The following is an 18,044-nucleotide window of genomic DNA, read 5'->3' on the forward strand; positions in this document are numbered from 1 at the left end:
ATAATGAGATGCTTTCACCTTTGATTCGTGACATTGACTTTCAGACTGAAAATATGACTTTGCCATCAGCGAAGACATTGGGTTGTGTGTGGCAAACCGAGTCTGACGAGATGCGTATCGCATGTTCCTTAAAGCCCTTAGCAAAACACACGCGCCGAAGTATGCTCAGTCAGCTTGGACAAAATTTTGATCCGCTAGGCTTTGGAGCGCCATTTTTTCTAAAAGCACGCCTTATACTTCAGCAATTGGCGATAGACAAGTTTGATTGGGACACCGAGGTCCCTGATAGCTTTGTTAAAGAGTGGGAGTCGTGGCTTCGCTCTTTGGACCTGCTTAAGGATTTTTCGTTACCGAGATGGTATTTTGCAAACTCTGGTGTGTGCAGTCCTGATGATATTGTTTCATATCAATTGCATGGGTTTAGTGATGCTTCGAGTCAAGCTTTCTCTTCTGTTGTTTACTTACGTAGACTGGTTAACGGAGTTCCGAGTGTGTCTTTCGTTCTGGGTAAATCTACCATTGTTGTAAAAAATCAGTTTTCTTGGCCGATAGCTAGGAAAGAGCTTGTTGCCGCTTTAAATACAGCAAGACTCGTGAAGCAGGCCTACGAGGCATTGAAGATGCCCGACTGCAGTAAGTATTTTTGGTGTGATTCTCGGACTGTGATGCAGTGGGTTAAGAACCCTGATTTACGTTTGAATAAGTTTATTACGCGTCGAGTTGAGCATATTTTATTGTTGTCTGGAGCCCAGGATTGGCGTTTTTGCCCTACCGATATGAACCCAGCTGATGTTGGCACAAGGCCAAATCTTATTACAAAGAAAGAGTTTCGAGAGTTGTGGTTAAATGGTTCTAGTCTTCTCTATCAGTGTGAAGAAATTCCATCTGTAGAAAACCCCACTCCAGTACCTGTCCATAGCCTATATCTTCGTGACGAAGAGAGGTCGCTTGACGTTGGACAGGGTGGCCTTCACAGATTGATCGAGGCCGCACCTTCTTTGTATGTTATGAAAAAGAGAATTGCTTATTTGGTTGCTTTTGTTGAATTTTTGTGCTGTAACACGAGAAAGCGTAGCTTTATGAAGCCAAAACTGGACGCCTCTTATCTTAATAGAGCCTTAGACTCAACTGTGAAGTTTGTTCAGAAAAGCGTGTATGGCGATGTGTTACATTTAATGACCAAACGATCGCCGGATGCACTTGAGGAAGTGATAAAGCGGGGTAGTGTTGGCGCTTCGCAACGTGAGAAGGAACGCTTGAAAGGATTGCGTTCACTTAAAAAGTACAGACCTTGTGTAGATGATGCTGGTGTAATCCGCATTGAAGGGCGCTTAAGTAATTCTCCCGAGATTTCTCTAGAAGCAAAGCACCCGATTGTTTTGCCTTCGAAGCACCCCTTCACTAGGCTTGTTGTACTGTCGCATCATAATCGAAATGCGCACTGTGGAGTACAGCACACTTTGTTGTCTACGCGACAGAAGTTTTGGATCGCTAATGGTAATGCTTCCGTGAAGAGGTATCTTAATGATTGTGGTGTATGTGCGATTGAGAAAGCTCGGCCTATAAGGCAGCTCATGTCTGATTTACCTTTGTCTCGCACAACTGCCCATAGGAAACCCTTTTTTGATTGCGGCTTGGACTATCTTGGACCATTGACCTTTGTTGAAGGTAGGAGTCACAAAAAAGCTTGGGGACTCTTATTCACATGTATGGCATCTCGCGCTATTCATGTTGAGCTGGTTACGTCATTGTCGCTGAGTGATTTTTTACTTGCCTTTACAAGGTTTACAGATTTACGTGGGCAGGTTAATGCTATCTATTCCGATAATGGAAGTACCTTTCAGGCAGCATCTAAGAAGTTACCCGAGTTGATAGAATCAGCTGAATTTCACAACGCCCTGAGACAGAGAGAGATAAACTGGGTATTTATACCTCCATATGCTCCGGCGCAAGGTGGCGCCTGGGAAGCAATGGTAAAACAATTTAAAATTGCATTTTTTCACATTTTGGTCTCTTCAATTCGTAAGCCCAATTTTATTGAACTGCTTACGTACACAGGTAGTGCCGTTCGGATCGTGAACGAACGCCCTTTGGTACCTTTGAGTGACGACCCTAGGGATTTTACTGTCATCACCCCTGCCTCACTTTTGACCCCATACTTAGACCCATACTGTGCTGTTGGGCAACCACATGATCGTGACCAATTAAGAAGGGATTATCGGTTCAATTTGTCACTTTCTCAGCAGTTTTGGAGTAAATGGATCGATTTTTACTTGCCAGGTCTTCAGGGCCGGAAAAAATGGCTAAAAATGGCCGAGAATTTGGAGCCTGGTCAACTTGTAGTGGTAGGTTCTCTCCAAGACATTGGTAAACGTGGGAAGTATCAACTTGGGAGGGTGCATGAGGTAGTTCCACAAATTAGGAAAGGGAAGCCTGTGGTTCGTAGAGCCAAAGTTGCCGTCTGCAACTATGATGAGAGTACGGGGAAAGTGAAAGTAGACTACGTGTTGAGGGATATTTCGTGCCTCGCCCCGTAAAGAACACCTAAGTGTTAGGGTTTGAGCCTGGTTTTGTCTGCGGTGGCCGACCCTTGTCTGAGCCCGGAACAGTCGGTTATTATCGCAACTATTGTATATAGCGTCATTTTAGCGTGTACCTATGGTACCAATTTCATGTATCGTCGTGTTTATTCCGTATTGTTGTTCATTCTTTGCATGCCCTTTGTATTTACGTATTAACTTAAACGTGAGTGATTCAAACAATTTGTGTATCATGTGTTTTTATTCATTGGCTCACAATTGTCGTCAATTCTTTTTTAGTTATGCCATGTCAGACTGTCATAACTAGGGGCCGCTATGTTCCCGACAATTTTCACCAAATCAAACGTCATATAAAAACCGTTCAAGTCTACTGAATATTACGTCATGGAAATTCCTAAAACATGAGTCAAAATTGCACCAGCGTTCATAAGAATTGTGTCAAACCTGTTTGGGCCTGTTTGGGCCTGTTTAAACAGGAAATATTACATCAGCTTTAAACACCTGTTGGAATGACTTCATAATTGTCTTTCATTATTGCGTCACAGTACTGCATACGTGAATTTGAGATATTGCTATCTATTCTGGTCATTCGTAAAATGATTGTTTGAAAGTTGGCCGCACTTTTAACTGTTGGCTTAGTGCTTGCTAGCTGGACAAAGGTTCCGTCTTTTATCCAAGTAATCTGTTCTGTAGTGACAGTTTTCAGTGGTGTACGCGTTGCACCCCCTCGTTTTCGGTAGCCGTGGGCTAATTTTTACAGAAATACACTTTTTGAAAAGAAGTTCAAGTGTGTGTTTCTTCGGTCATTATATGCAGACGAACGGATCCGGGAACTTTAAGTTACAATTTTCCCACGAAGAAATTATGGTTTACCGCTGTGACCACAGGTCTCATCTAGGCAAGGAGAGGAGGGACACATGGGTGATGATCTGGCCTAACAATTACTGTGCTGTGCTCAAAATATGTACAGTTTTTGTTTAACATGTGCGGTAACTGCGGTATTCACTTTTTGTAAATAGTCAATGCACTATGGTACTTCCACTATTCCTATAGTGGAAGTAGGCTACCATAGTGCATTGGTTATTTAAGAGTCTCGCTTACCTTTATCTGGGTAGACGATAGCTTGTGCTTTCCAGCAATGGTTCAATTGTTAAAATCGAAGCAGAAACAAGCAACTTACAACTAATTTAATAAAGACATATAATGATCGCAGACCGGGGAGACTTGTAGGCTATACTTGCTTCGATTCGGAAATGCAACGAGTCATCGGGCGCTATTTGCTTGTGTTTGAAGCCCGGTTGCTCGCTTTGTGAAAAAGCTATCAACCTCAACTTTTACTTGTCAATAGACAGAGATATGTTCTTTAGATTAGCGTTTATTAAATGCTGGTATCTTTAAAAGGTATTTTTGGAATAAATGGTTAAAGTCGGTCAAGTTCAACTCTTTACCTAAGAAATATTTTTAACTTTTAGAGTCTGGCTTACCTTTATCTGGGTAGACGATAGCTGGTGCTTTCCAGCAACGGTTCAATTGTTAAAATCGAAGCAGAAACAAGCAACTTACAACTAATTTAATAAAGACATATAATGATTGCAGACCGGGGAGACTTGTATACTTGCTTCGATTCGGAATAGGGACTTTCGGAAATGCAACGAGTCATCGGGCGCTATTTGCTTGTGTTTGAAGCCCGGTTGCTCGCTTTGTGAAAAAGCTATCAACCTCAACTTTTGCTTGTAAATAGACAGAGATATGTTCTTTAGATTAGCGTTTATTAAATGCTGGTATCTTTAATAATAATAATAATAATTTATTTGCATCAGACAAAGCTGTCCATATCCAAAACAAAACAACAAAATAATACACAAACTGCAAATGCACAAATAACGAACAACAACAACGAAATAACATCAAAAAATAACAAAATAATACACAAACTGCAAATGCACAAAATCTCAATAAATAGGCTATCTACTGTTACAAGTTTACAGACAATGGTACGGTAGCGTTACAAGTTAGAAGAACTGAAAGTATTGAGAACGATAAAAACAATCAGATGACATGGCAGCCATCAAAACTAGTTAATAGCATACATAGAATTATTATAATGAAGACGGTAATTTGATATACGATGGCAATCAGACCTCATCAGGGAGGCAACAATAGAGTTAGACGATACTTCGCATCTTCCAACAAAAGAAAAAACATATTTACGAAGTAATGCATCAAATGTTATGATGTTACACAAGACTTGATGTTCACGTACGCTATAGTGTTTAGGCAAATTATGTATAATTCTAAACGCATTATTGAAGGCAACACGCAGACGATTAATGTCACGTCGATGATAATTTTCCCACAGATGACATGCATACATTGGAGTACAATAAGTACGGAATAGAACATTTTTAATATCACTGGAGCACTTGTAAAATTTGGATTTTAATTTGTTGGCAGAACAGTAGATTGATCGCACTTGTCGATTTATATCTTTAAAAGTATTTTTGGGATAAATGGTTAAAGTCGGTCAAGTTTAACTCTTTACCTAGGAAATATTTTTACCTTTTAGAGTCTGGCTGACCTTCATTTGGATAAACGATAGCTTGTGCTTTCCAGCAATGGTTCAATTGTAAAAATCGAAGCAGAAACGACAGAGATATGTTCTTGATATATATGATAGATATGTTCTCAGGTTTGGTGGCCGTGCTTAACTATATTTATTGATGCATATACCGCAATATTAGATCCTTTCATGCACGTCTTAAACCATTAAGGTTTTGCCACCTTTTCCTTTTGTTAGTTTTGTTACTGTATTTCTTTTTCACAATATCTTTTCTTGTGCATTCTGACAAAGAAAAATAAATTGAATTGAATTGAATTGAATTGATTAAATGCTGGTATCTTTAGAAGTATTCTTCGGATAAATAGTTAAACTTGGTCAAGTTTAACTCTTTTCTAAGTAAAGGCGGACACCTGCATGCTTTTTTTTGTCATAGTTGACTAATTTCACCCCACTTTTACACCATTTTTTGGTGGATTCCTCCTCTGTGACGTCATCGCCTTTTTAACCAGGTTGGCGACTTGTATATACCAGCTCCAGATCACGCATGAGCGCATATTGATGTCAAACGTAATGCTTGAGTGGTGCTTGTAAGAATAGCCTCTGAGGCTATTTTTACAATATGTTGTAAGAATAGCCACAGCCTAAATTTAGTCTAGTGCCGGTAGGTTGTAGTCTTGCCATGATGTCAATTGACCTCAACCGTCGGTGTGAAATGTCTAACGATAAAATATAACCATTTACCAATCGTAACAATTGATGCATTGTTACGCTATGATTGCTGTAACGTGCTGACCAAAAGTAACCTTACCGCTCGCATTATGATTTCAGAGTAGCCTAGCAACTAGTTTCTGAAGGAACCTAGACTAAAGTTTAAAGCAGTTACAAGATTAATTGACCATGGATCAGTGGTTAGGTTCCGTAGATTCATGTGGTAACAATGGAAGCACAAAGAAAACAATAGATAAGTCAGAAAGAAAAATAAAATATAATGACTCATTTTTGCAATATGGATTAACGTGGATGTCCCCATAATGGGGTCGCATAGAAATATATTTTTCAAAATGGGGTCGCAGAACAAAAAAGTTTGAGAAGCCCTGAACTATAGGACAATCCATTCAAGCAACTATACCGTAAACTTATGTTTTAAATTATTTTGCCTCGCTTCTTTGACTGCTTCTTTTATGTTTAATTTGTTACCTTTTTTGTTGAGGGTGGCTGCTCAACTAGAAGACCTTCCAGGTCACTTCGCAGCCACCCATTGCAGTATATACACATTCTACGTAGAGCTCGACCGATGTCACTTTTTCAGGCCGATGCTACCGATATTTATGAAATTTTTAGGCCGATACCGATATATTTCAACCGATAAAATATCAACTACGAAAAAGTTGTTACCAACAAAGTTATTAAGCAACAAACCTGTCCAAAAAAATTTATGTATTGGTTGCTAATGAAAAGTCATTCTTAACACTAATCTCAAAAAAACACCAAACAAAAAAGAAACAACCAAATGCAATAGCCGGGTGCAACCTGGTTTGTACCCTGAACAATTTGTACCCTCAGTTCGTACCCTGAAAAGATGATTATTGAATTGAACACAAAACAGTAATAGCCTACTGTTTTGTGTTCAATTCAATAATCAAAGTTCAACAGTTTCAAACTGTAGTTCAAAAAACATAGTTTCTCAGCATTCATGCCAAGAAGAGAACATCTTTTGTCATCATAAATCAGTCCACCATGACAGGAGTTTCTGCTAGGATTCGCACAAAGACCGGTGTCACCGCCACTAGCCTGATAAACAGAAGCACAACCAGGCACCACCAATTAAATAGGCAGCTAGAAGAGCGCCCTTCCACGTGCACAAAACAAGACATTCAAAAGCATACCCAAAACTGCATGCAAAAATGGATTGTGTGCAGCCGCTTGCACGTAATTAAAATGAGATAGTTTAAATGCGCGTTTGAGCAACTTGTGTTTCTTCTAAAGGCATGTATGACTGGTTTTGAGTGTGCTTTTGCTGGCCGATGTTTATCGGTGAAAAATAGCCAATACAATAATATCGGCTACTCCTACTCCTGATATCAGCTAATAAATATCTGCTGACCGATATATCGGTCGAGCTCTAATTCTACGTTATCATTTGTTTTATCTGACTTTGCTAAATATGTGTATTTGTACTCTAAGCCTTAAAGCAGCCGGCGGCCATGGCCGCTAAGTAGTGCTTGAATGACCGCCGCTGCTACCTCCTCAGTCGGCCAAGTTTGGCCGCCGGTTTCTTCTAGCCAATTATTTAATTTTGCTATAGAATGATCGTGGATTAACTGTTGAAAATACATAGTATCAAAGAGTGACACAGAATTAGGTCAGCGCGTCATAATCACCACTGTTGTGCGGAACATTTGCTATTGTATATATAGAATATACCCAGCTGCGATTATCAGCGCTGTAAGTCTTGTTTGTAATTCCCGACCTTTATTTTAACAAAGTGTTAATCCATAGTGCTAATTTATATCGGTGGCAATATTGTCGTTTCTACGTCGATTCAATGTTGTCGGACATTGAATTGTTAAGAACTAGTTGAAAAAAGAGAACTAGGTTAGTTGAAATCCGAAGGGAAAACACGTGTCTTCATAGTTGAGAAATGTTTCCGCTATGGGCTAGTGACTTCACACTCTCAATGGTGACATTATAACGGTAAAAATGGTCAGGTTTTATGGAAGGCGGTATGCAGTTGAAACAATTTACTGAGCAGCAAATAGTTGAAACAATTTAGTGTCGTTAGATGGTCCCGCAATACCGGATTACAATCCCGATAAAGCAGTTATTGCGTGGTACACCGATTCTATTGCAGGACGTCGCCCAGACTTCAACAACGCTAAGTGATCATTTTAGCATTGTTGTAAGTTTAATTCTATTTACTTGTGTTATCGTTATTTGTATTTTGGCCTCCAAGCATGCAGATTTGGCCGCCGAGAAGGAGCTCTTGGAGTCTTGGTAGGCCACGATGGCTGCCGGAGAAAAACTCGAGTTTTAAGGCCTGTACTCGCAACAAAATAAATGTCAATCAATCAATATAAGCAAAACACAAAAATTAAAGAACATAATACCAGCACTTAACATAATACAGTGAAGCTTTGTAAAAATTTTGACGTGGTGTCCCCTTGAGCCTGGACAGGTGGTCATGATCGAATGAAAAGACACGAAAACAACTGCAGATACATTTGTTGTGTCAACAAGAACCAACATTCAGGCTGCACAGTTATAGCTGAGGGAGTATAATTCCAGCATGTCCTACCTGGTGTGTTTGCTGATGAAGCGCTTGAAAAGTTCTTTGGCCAAGCCAGATAACGTAGTGGCGGTAATTTCTATATTAATACTGTAGACATCAAGGCAGCTGCTGAAACCAAGAACCTTCTTGCTCTTTTGAATGATTCTACCCCACAACTGTCTGGGTGATGTTAAATGTGATTCTAACATTCATATTGACGATGATTTTCTGGATATTGCTGACACTGAAGAGCTCATTGCTTCTAATGGCTCTATCAAACACAAGATTGTTTTTCTGGTTGGATGTTTAGAACACAAAATGCGATCTTATTTGTCGGGAATTGAAAATAAAAATTTCTACGATGATGCAATTGATTCACCACTTCTTCAGAATTTGAACCGGGTGGACTGATGATACAAAAACTTTCAACAGTTCATTTTGTTTTATTCAGTACCGTCCATCACATGTTTGAGAAGTAGAACTTTCACTGGTGTCGAATTCACGTAAGCCAAATTTTAGCACATATCAATAGCCCAATGGCTAGAATTAAAGCAGCTTGCATGACGTATGTCCAATACTCTTTTGAAAGGATTTGTTCTGGACAAAAGCGACTTGCTTGTGCAGGAGTGAAAAACTTTCTACTTAAGTAGGCCAGTAATATGCAGTTACACTGTTTTTATACCAAATATGGCATTGAATTAGCTCACAGCTGACGAATAACTGTATTGAATATAGGCTACTCATCTGCTCTGATATAGCCTAGGCCAGTGGTTTTCAACCAGGGTTACGCAAGTTAACATTCAAATCCGAGAGTCTATTTTATTATTATATGGATGCATTCTGCTTGTTGGTTGAAAAGGAATATCCTACAATTGCTCAAAAAGCGCTGCGACTTATGCTGTTTTCAACCTCCTACTTGTGTGAGTTTGGATTTTCAGCTCTGACAACCATCAAGCACAAGAGGCGAGCACAATTGCTGTCTGTGGAAGATGAACTTTGTGTGTGTCTGTTAAACACACGACCCAATATTAAAGACTTGTGCAAGAAACACCAGGCTCAAGTTTTTCATTGAATTTTTTATGATAAGAAATGTAAATTTTTACAGTTTGTATTTTTATTGTACATAAATAAATCTGAACATGAGTATTTTTATTTTATTAATTAAACGATGTTTTTTGCATAAGGCAATTAAATTATGGAACAGGGGTTCCTCGAGCTTGTGGAATGTTTTATTGGGTTCCGTTCCACCAATTAGGTTGAAAACACTGGCCTAGGCGGATGTCATTGATGTACCTCGAACCAGTTTGCAGTTTTAAATCTTATACGTTTTAAACTTATACTGAATGTTTATTCAAATTCTTTTTCCATTGACTTCAGTAAAAAAAACACCCATTTTGCCAAAATTGTAATATTTTTGCAACTAATAAGCTTCAAAAGACCTTTCATTGATATTTTAGACCCAAGTTCCAAATACCGAGCATAGCAGATACTAGTCCTTCTATTTAAGGTGTCTATGGTTCAAACTGAAACTCAAGTTTGGCTTGGTCCATACATTTGGTAGGCCTATACCATAGCCCAAGTCCAACTTTCTGATGTATTCAGCAGCATGTATTAAGATTCAAGATAGTCTGCAGCGTCCCTTGTGGTCTGCCTGTAGACACCATATAAGGGAAGTCACTCTGTCTCAAATTTTTTATGATCTAAAATTTAAAATTGCCAAGTCTCCTGATGATACGCTGTACTGCTCAGCATAGTTTCCAGAGGAGTGATTAATTAGAGTTCATTCAGTAGCGTATTTAGGGGGGAGGATAAGGGGCGATGGCCCCCCCCTAATGATCAGGTAAAAAAATATATATATATATAAGTTACAAATTTTGCAAAAAAAGTTGTAGCAGAAGACATAATTGCTTGGATGATTCATCCTAGTGCGAGGGGGGGGGGGGGGGGGTATAGTCTAGCCTACTTTTTGCGATGCAATTTGCCAATAATATTCTGAGTTTCCAAATCAACTTCTAGTTTAATCTTGATTACAGTAAGTTAAAAATATTTAATTAAGCAAGCAATCACTAGTATACACTGCATACAGTGGCGGCTCGTCTAATGGTACTGCAGCACCACAAATAAGCTCCTGCAAGGACCTACACATAGGCTAGGCTATGTTGAATTCTGCAATGGTGAATGTTAGAAGCTACGTAACTGTGTTGCAAGACCTAAGGGGCGATAATAGGCTTTTTCACCAACTTTTTGGCAAGGCTTGCTCAGTTTTTGGCGAAGAAATCCGAATGCCCTGGAGAGCACCGAGACAACAACATCAACCTAACATTCCAACTGAAACTGGGGAGATCTATTTTAAACGAACAGTTTTTCTTCCTTTTCTTGACAATTGCATGGCACTAATTCACGAGAGATTCAATGAGCACTGCTCGCTAGCTTTTAAAGTCAGCACATTTCTGTCGTCATTGATTCATGAAGATGAGGACTGCCGATCGACGAGATTTTCGACTTCTACCATGAAATGCTGGATAATTGAACCAAGCAATTGCTTTGAAGCTACTACTGAGTTGCGAAGATGGAGAGCAAATTGGCTTGCAGTTTCTGTGGATAAACGACCTGCGACTCTTGTGGATGCGTGTCAAGCTGCTGAACAACTTGGCACTAATCCGATTATCCATAATTTACTTCGAATCTCTGCTACGCTTCCAGTTACAACTGCCTCCAATGAGCCATGTTTCAGTTCACTAAAGTAGCCTACCAGAAAAATTATTACCGCACGATCATGATACCGAGCCACGTTTGGATGGTCTAGCTCAGATGTATTTAAACAAGGATATTGTACTCGAGTATGATGCAGTCATTGATATATTTGCCAAGCGCAGCCATCGCATGGAAGTGTAAATTGTCATTGCAAATCGCCGAGAATTTTCAAAAGGTATTCGAGGTCGGAAGGACTAACTTTTTGTTTATGTTCTGAAGTGTTTGATATCTTTTGTTGGTTCATTGATTGGAACAGTAACTTACTTCTGCGGAATCGCTCTTGATTCTGGACTCCCCTACCTGACAGTATTCTGATGGTTTCATCTAACCTCTCCCCTTTCTGACGCATCATATGACATTTTGGTATACCCCTCCCACCTATTAAAAGGGTCAAAGAAGTCTAATTTTAACCCAACTAGAAAAAATTTGAACCGATTAACAGCCATCCATTTTCACCAAATTTGAGCTTTCTGTGTACTACCGTTGAGACTACCCGTGTGTACTACTCCGAGACCCCCATTGGCATCCAGCCGCCAAGTCAGCCGCTACGCGGCTGACTGACACAATGTCTTGGCCCCCCCCAAAGAAACTTTCTAAATACGCCACTGAGTTCATTGAACTCTGTCAAATTCACTGCAAAATCCAATAACCTTCAAAAACCCAGGAGCTTTTCATAAAGCCGGATGGACGACTGGACGTCAAAGCTGATTTACTCCATTAAGATATATCTTCTGGGAAAGTAGGCTACATTGGAGAGCTTCCACTTGGCACTGTTACTACTACTCAACAAACCTCAAAGATAAGAGGCTTTGTTAACTTCGTCACTCATGCCATGTGTATTCTCAGTGGTGGTTGCTGGGTTTTTTTTTTCGCTGGACTGGACTGGACTGGACTTTGTAAATTTTGATGCCGAGGCAACTGCATCATGCCAATTTGGGCAGTTTTTTAAATAGACTATGATCAGATAATTTCATATTTTTGTTGCCCAAATCTAAACGATACAGTTATGTAAATGGAAAAAATTAATGAATTTGTTCAATTTGGGGAAACTGCCTCACGCTAATTTGGGCAGTTGCTTACAGACTAATCAGTTTCATAAAATAATTTCATGTTTTCAGCTGCCCAAATCAACACGATGCATTTGTGAAAATTAATAAAATTAGCTACCGGTATATATATAGCAAATTTTGCGTTTTGATTTGGGCAGTTTCACAAAAAGTATTAGAGACATATTTTGGTAGCTGCCCAAATTGGGATGATGCAGTTGGTTAAATGCATTTTGTACTACAGTTTGATCACTATGCAATACAATACATCAATACGGGTGTGCCAAATGAAAATTTTGCAGCACATTTCTTGTGCAAATAAGAGGCTGTACTTAGTTTGATAGGTAAAAGATATTAATTTATAGTTTTTCTTAATTCATGCAATTTTGTAGCTTTTTATATAGCAATTTTTGCCCTAATAATTGCAAGATTTTGCCCGAATTCGCGACGTTTTGAAACAACAGGGGGGGCGGCTGCCCCCCTGCCCCCCTGGCTCGTACGGCTATGCTTCGGATAAATAGTTAAACTTGGTCAAGTTTAACTCTTTTCTAAGGAGATATGTGGTGTTTTTCGGGCCTGTGTTACATTGCTTTGCATAGGTGAGATCTTCTGCTTTGCAGGGCTGGTTCAATTGTATTGTTTAATGGCAGTTTTGACTTGCTTGTCAAACTGCCATTAAACCGCGCTGCTGGTGCTGACAAAATTTCGGCTGAACATATTGTTTATGCTGATTATTCGTTTTTATATTAGTGTACTTTTTAATATGTGTCTTAGTCATGGCACTGTACCAAATTCTTGCTTGTAAGAATTTGTAAAGAATTTGAATGGCGACATTCAAGATTCAGGTAACTATAGACTTATTGCTCTAGCCACAGTAATCTCAAAACTGTTTGAATGTTTTATTTGAATCATCTATTGCCTTTCTTGAATACCAGTGACAATCAATTCGGGTTTAAGTCTGGTCATAGTACTGACATGAGTGTTTTTTATTAAAACAACCAGTGTCCTCTTATATCAGTCATGACACTCCTGTATATTCTGTCTTTTTGGATGCTTCAAAAGCCTTCGACAAAGTCAATCATCATTTATTGTTTAAAACGCTTATCACACGTAACGTGCCTACTGCCTATCTATTTTGTTCGCTTATTGGAATACTGGTGACCTTTGTGCCTTTATAGTAAAAAAACCATGCAAGTGAGGTGGGAAGGTCACCTGTGCCAATCATTTACTGTGTCCGACGGAGTCTGACAAAGTGGGGTGTTCACTGTTCAGCCCCTATCTTTTTGCCGTATATATTGATCAGCTTTCTTATCTCAATAAAACAAAAGTTGGTTGCTATGTTGGCAACTCTTGTCTAAATCATATTATGTTTCCTGATGACATTTGCTGCATCTCGCCTAGTTTGTGTGGCTTACAAAATTTGTTAGATGTTTGCCACAAGTATGCTGTTAAACATGAAATTACTTTCAATTTTAAAAAGTCATTTGGTATGTTATTCTCCCCAAAAAACTTTTATCTTTTACGTGCTCCTCTGCTACATCTAGGTAAATCTGAAATGGTGTTCACAGACTCTGTAAAATACCTGAGTGTATTTATTGATAGTTCTCAGATGAAAATGATATTTCAAGGCAAGTACGCTCTCAGTATTGTGCTGCAAATAATGCAAAATCTCAATGTTTCTAAATGCTCATCCGCTGTAAAAAACAGTTTATTTCGTTCTTATTGTATGTCGTTTTACTTATTCCAGTTGTGGAACAAGTTTAGATCTTCTAGTATAAAACAATTACGTGTTGCTTACAATGACTCTTTCAGAATATTGCACAATTTGCCTCGTTAGGTCAGTGCCCGTGAATATCAAGTAATGAATAATGTAACTACGTTTGATGCTTTATTGAGGAAAAAACATGTTTTCGTTTATTAACCGATTGCATACACTCCTCAAATCGCTTTATATCAGACATGATGTCATCTGATTGTTTTTATCGTTCTGAATGCTTTCAATTCTTCCGCTCATTGTATGTAAATTTGTAACAGTAGATAGCCTATTTAGTGAGCTTTTAAACCGACGGCATCCAAGGTGGCTCTCTGTGATCTTTGTGCATTTTCAGTTTGTGTATTACAGTATTTCGTTGTTTTGTTTTTGATGTGGACAGCTTTGTCTGACGCAAATAAATAATAAATAAATATGTGACAGTGTCAGTGACAAAGACCGTGTGCTTTCTTTTCACGCTTTCCCACAAAACAAGGTGCTGAGAAGAAAATGGTCGAAGTTTTCTTCAAGTGTTCGAAAGTAGGATGGGCCATACAAAACTAGTCATATATGTTCTCTTCACTTGACGGAAGATGATTTTGTTAATACCACTCAAGTAAAAATGGGCTTGAGCAAACTTTACATTTTGAAGAAATCTGCCATAGGCTACCATCTATAAAAGCAAAGATGCAACCAGTTGCTGATGATGATTTCAGCACTTCTAAACAACAACGTTTACAAAAACGTACCCTTGTACAGGTAAACTAGGCTTTTACATGTATAGACTCTGCTATGTACGTACTGAGGGCACATCATGAGAGAGAGAGAGAGAACTTTTATTTATTTTTGAATAGTGATGATGAATTAAATATGAATAATGATTCGTACAATTTCTTCATTTTTCACTTCAAGTATATTTTAGGTTTTGTAGGAACGTATCCAGTACAGTTTTATTAAACTGTAAAAAACAACAGATCTTTGAAAAAAGCAACCGCTTGTACCAACTCCGACTAAACTGTGATCCAGCAATTACATCTAGGAAGCGTATGTTTCATCCGTCGCTAAGAACGCCGACTTAGAATGACGTAATACCACCAAAGTCGTCCCAGAGCAGTGAAATATGGAGTTTCGCCTGTGGTGGCGCTGCGGAGCAGTTGTTTGATTAAATTACGCCCTAACCAGTCGAGCTACGAGGTTAAGATTAAAAACTTCGCTAAGTGTAATTCTGCGCTAGGAAATGGTTTAAAAAGTTACTATACTTGGATCCAACCTGTCAGGGGCACTTTAAGTTCTTTCCATTTTTCAAGCAAATCTCACAAATAGCATAATTTTGAAAGTCAGATGTCATTGCAGAAATGATGGACCAAGTTTGAATTTTCACGACTTCATTTTTTAACGTTAATTGCATTTTTAAAGTTTTGTTTTTGAGAGCGATCTTACTTCACAATGCAGCAAAAGGGATTTAAACTGAACTCTCATTACATTTCACCATAAAAACTTGCAAAAATACGGGTATTGAGTGCGCGACTCTTAATAAAGTTAATATTTTCATAACATCTTGCACAATAGCATTCCGATGAGGATATATTCTTTTTAGCTATTAAGGTCTCGCAATGAATCATAGCCTATAGTGTGCAAACGCAATATGACTGTGTAGGCCTGTCACTCGCAAATCGCACTTTTGCATGAAATCCAGCTGTAGGCCTATGTCCTGTCATTGCAGAAGCTCCCTCAGTAGACAATAAACATGCCAACACAGTCCTTCCAAAATAGCTCCACTTCAGTGCAAATTTGACGAAATTATCGTTACCGTTCGATTCCTTTAACCAGCTTTCGATTGATTCGATTAGTTTTACTTTTCAATATTTAGCTACTAGCATACAGTCCTCATGCTAGCGCACTACCAGGGCTAGGCCTATTTAAGCAGAATCTACAACTCAGTTAAGAATAATGTTGTGAACAATCCATCAGTTTGAACAAATGCGTCATAAAATAAAGGTCTGAAAAGTAGCCTACCATAGGACAATATGCACTACTTTATGTAAAATTGGTATACGCTCTGCGACCCCTGAAGTTCGTTACGCGACCCCTCGCGGGTTGCGATCCCCAGTTTGGGAAGCCCCGGTCTAGGGTAAAGGGTAAGAAATGCTAAGATGTTTGGAGAGGTGTTTTTTATGCAAAAATCGTATTATTTTATTGAATATCGTAAAAACATCCTCCATCTTTGAACCGTTCTGCTGGACGTTCCTCCTAAATGCCCACCTATTGATGCACATCTCTGGAAAGGTAATTCAATACTGAATCCGATGCATGTAAAATTTGAGTGGCACGTGTTGCGGATTATAGTTCTATTCGAAGATGTTTAGAGAGGTGTTTTTTATGCAAAAATCGTATAATTTTCTTGAATATCGTAGGCTAAAAATAGCCTCCATTTTGAACCGTTCTGGACGTTCCTCCCAAATGCCCACCCATTGATGCACATCCCTGGAAAGGTAATTTAATACTAAATCCGATGCATGCAAAATTTAAGTGGCAAGTGTTGCAAATTATAGTTCTATTCGAAGATGTTTGGAGAGGTGTTTTTTATGCAAAAATCGTATTATTTTATTGTATATCGTAAAAATAGGCTACCCTCCTTCATTGAACCGTTCTGCTGGACGTTCCTCCCAAATGCCCACCTATTCATGCACATCTCTGTAAAGGTAATTCAATACTGAATCCGATGCATGTAAAATTTAAGTGGCACGTGTTGCGGAGTATAGTTCTATTCGAAGATGTTTGGAGAGGTGTTTTTTATGCAAAAAGTCGTATTATTTTCTTGAATATCGTAAAACATCCTCCATCTTTGAACCGTTCTGCTGGGTAGCCACTTTAACAAGTCGAAATTCTGCCACTGCGAAAGCCTACAATGAATGGACGACAAGTGGCTCCTCGTGCCCCATCCTGTGAGTAACATCTGCACCCAAGCAGATGCCAAACGAAACTTGTCAACCAAGAGGCTCCACCCGGACGGCACAGCTGCAAGGGAAATGGACAAGTTCAGACGCCCCACCATTCTGCAGCTCAACATAGAAGGCTACACAACAAGCAAGATCAAAGTTGTGGAGCAGCTTGCCCATACCAACCGGGCACTGGTCATCCTTCTCCAAGAGACCCACTGCACCTCTGCAGATAGGCTAGCTATTCCTAACCACACGCTAGCCGGGTCTACCTTAAGCAGGAAGCACGGCATCGCCACGTTTGTGCATGAGAGCCTAATGTGGACCTTTGTCGACCAATCTCCAAATGATGCTGAGATTGAGTGGGTGTGCATTTGTATCTCAGACTACAACATCGTCAACATCTACAAGCCCCCACCCTCGCGAATGTTGTCACCATCCCTTCCAACGTTCCCCTCCCTCAGTCTCTACGCTGGCGATTTCAACTGCCAGCACATCGACTGGGGCTACAACAACACAAGCAGCGACGGAGAATTGCTGGCTGACTGGGCCTCTACAAACCATCTTGCCTTTCTATTCAACCCAAAGGAACCAGCCAGTTTCCACTCCGGCCGCTGGGGAACAGGGACAAACCCTGACTTGGCCTTCGCGAATGTCGACAGCTCTCTTCCAGACAGACGTGTGCTTGAGAAGTTCCCGCGGTCCCAACACCGGCCGTCCCTCATCATCACCCCAAAACTTGTGGCTCCTGTCCCGAGTTCACCGGTGAAGCGATGGAACTTCAAAAAAGCCGATTGAAATCAATACAGCCTCCTGACCAATGAGTCTGCTGCAAAGTTACCATCACCTGAAACATGCAACGCAGACGAGGCATAGGCCTACCAGGACTTCTGCAATGCAATAATAATTGCGGCAAAGGCCACAATACCACGTGGCCATCGAACCAGCTATACACCATGCTGGGACTCTGAGTGTGAATCTCTCTATCGCTCCTACTTAAGCGCCACAAGTGGCCCTGCTTCTAACACCGCCGCCACCAGACTACTTGAGCGGCTGGACACAAAAAAGCTTAATCGATGGAACGAAGCTGTCCAAACCATCGACTTCTCACACTCAAGCCGCAAAGCATGGAGCATCGTGAACAACCTCACTGGGCGCTCAGCAAACTCCCCTCGTCAGTGCCCCGT

Source organism: Aplidium turbinatum, chromosome 5 (genome assembly GCF_918807975.1).
Source record: "Aplidium turbinatum chromosome 5, kaAplTurb1.1, whole genome shotgun sequence".
NCBI classification, from domain to species: domain Eukaryota; kingdom Metazoa; phylum Chordata; class Ascidiacea; order Aplousobranchia; family Polyclinidae; genus Aplidium; species Aplidium turbinatum.